The following is a 2813-nucleotide window of genomic DNA, read 5'->3' on the forward strand; positions in this document are numbered from 1 at the left end:
TTACGATTCTGCATGAAAGGAGGGCTAGCAGCCGAGTTGCACGGGAGAATGTAAAAAGTGTTCATATGTAGTAAAAACCTGAGAAATCCGTTCGTTTTCGTCATTTGTTATCGAATCGACTTAAAGCCAGATCGTCATATTGGCCCCTCTTCTCTCTGAAACGGTTGTACTTATCGTCTGCAAAGCTATGTCGCGTGCTGCGGTATGCGGAGTCATTAAAAGCACCATAGTAGAACACAGATGAAGCTTCTAAGTTGATGTGATAGCTAGTGAGAAGTAGTACAATTCAAGTTTTAGGTATCGATTATTGACTTTTTAGCTGGCTTTGGTGCCTTGGACATGAGGTAGGACCTTAAGATTGTGCATGAAAGGAGGACTAGCAGCCGCGTTGCACGGGAGTATGTGAAAAGTCTTCATATGTAGTAAAAACCTGAGAAATCCGTCCCTTTTTATTAATTTGTTATCGAATCGACTTAAAGCCAGATCGTCACATTGGCCGCTCTTCTCTCTGAAACGGTTGTACTTATCGTCTGCAAAGCTATGTCGCGTGCTGCGGTATGCGGAGACACTAAAAGCACCATAGTAGAACACAGATGAAGCTTCCAAGTTGATGTGATAGCCAGTGAGATGTAGTACAATTCAAGTTTTAGGTATCGATTTTTGACTTTTTTGCTGTCTTTGGTGCCTAGGACATGAGCTAGGACCTTACGATTCTGCATGAAAGGAGGACTAGCAGCCGAGTTGCACGGGAGAATGTAAAAATTGTTCATATGTAGTAAAAACCTGAGAAATCCGTCCGTTTTCGCCTTTTATTATCGAATCGACTTAAAGCCAGATCGTCACATTGGCCCCTCTTCTCTCTGAAACGGTTGTACTTATCGTCTGCAAAGCTATGTCGCGTGCTGCAGTATGCGGAGACACTAAAAGCACCATAGTAGAACACAGATGAAGCTTCTAAGTTGATGTAATAGCCAGTAAGGAGTAGTACATTTCAAGTTTTAGGTATCGAATATTGAATTTTTAGCTGGCTTTGGTGCCTTGGACATGAGCTAGGACCTTAAGATTCTGCATGAAAGGAGGACTAGCAGCCGAGTTGCACGGGAGAATGCGAAAAGATTTCATATGTAGTAAAAACCTGAGAAATCCGTCCGTTTTCGTAATTTATTATCGAATCGCCTTTAAGCAGTGCGTCACATTGGCCGCTCATCTCTCTGAAACGGTTGTACTTTTCGTCTGCAAAGCTATGTCGTGTGCTGCGGTATGCGGAGACACTAAAAGCACCATAGTAGAACACAGATTAAGCTTCTAAGTTGATGTAATAGCCAGTAAGGAGTAGTACAATTCAAGTTTTAGGTATCGATTATTGACTTTTTAGCTGGCTTTGGTGCCTTGGACATGAGCTATGTCCTTAAGATTCTGCATGAAAGGAGGACTAGCAGCCGAGTTGCATGGGAGAATGTGGAAAGTGTTCATATGTAGTAAAAATCTGAGAAATCCGTCCGTTATCGTCATTTGTTATCGAATCAACTTGAAGCCAGATCGTCACATTGCACGCTCTTCTCTCTGAAACGGATGTACGTATCGTCTGCAAAGCTATGTCGCGTGCTGCGGTATGCGGAGACACTAAAAGCACCATAGTAGAACACAGATGAAGCTTCTAAGTTGATGTAATAGCCAGTAAGGAGTAGTACAATTCAAGTTTTAGGTATCGAATATTGACTTTTTAGCTGGTTTAGGTGCCTTGGACATGAGCTAGGACCTTAGGATTCTGCATGAAAGGAGGACTAGCAGCCGAGTTGCACGGGAGGATGTGAAAAGTGTTCATATGTAGTAAAAACCTGAGAAATCCGTCCGTTTTCGTAATTTATTATCGAATCGACTTAAAGCAAGATCGTCACATTGGCCGCTCTTCTCTCTGAAACGATTGTACTTATCGTCTGCAAAGCTATGTCGCGTGCTGCGGAATGCGGAGACACTAAAAGCACCATAGTAGAACACAGATGAAGCTTCAAAGTTGATGTAATAGCCAGTTAGAAGTAGTACAATTCAAGATTTAGGTATCGATTTTTGATTTTTGGCTGTCTTTGGTGCCTAGGACATGAGCTAGGACCTTACGATTCTGCATGAAAGGAGGATTAGCAGCCGAGTTGCACGGGAGAATGTAAAAATTGTTCATATGTAGTAAAAACCTGAGAAATCCGTCCGTTTTCGTCATTTGTTATCGAATCGACTTAAAGCCAGATCGTCACATTGGCCCCTCTTCTCTCTGAAACGGTTGTACTTATCGTCTGCAAAGCTATGTCGCGTGCTGCAGTATGCGGAGACACTAAGAGCACCATAGTAGAACACAGATGAAGTTTCTAAGTTGATGTAATAGCCAGTAAGGAGTAGTACAATTCAAGTTTTAGGTATCGAATATTGAATTTTTAGCTGGCTTTGGTGCCTTGGACATGAGCTAGGACCTTAAGATTCTGCATGAAAGGAGGACTAGCAGCCGAGTTGCACGGGAGAATGCGAAAAGTTTTCATATGTAGTAAAAACCTGAGAAATCCGTCCGTTTTCGTAATTTATTATCGAATCGACTTAAAGCAGTGCGTCACATTGGCCGCTCTTCTCTCTGAAACGGTTGTACTTATCGTCTGCAAAGCTATGTCGCGTGCTGCGGTATGCGGAGACACTAAAAGCACCATAGTAGAACACAGATTAAGCTTCTAAGTTGTAATAGCCAGTAAGAAGTAGTACAATTCAAGTTTTAGGTATCGATTATTGACTTTTTAGCTGGCTTTTGTGCCTTGGACATGAGCTAGGACCTT

Source organism: Schistocerca gregaria, unplaced genomic scaffold (genome assembly GCF_023897955.1).
Source record: "Schistocerca gregaria isolate iqSchGreg1 unplaced genomic scaffold, iqSchGreg1.2 ptg000205l, whole genome shotgun sequence".
Lineage (NCBI taxonomy): Eukaryota > Metazoa > Arthropoda > Insecta > Orthoptera > Acrididae > Schistocerca > Schistocerca gregaria.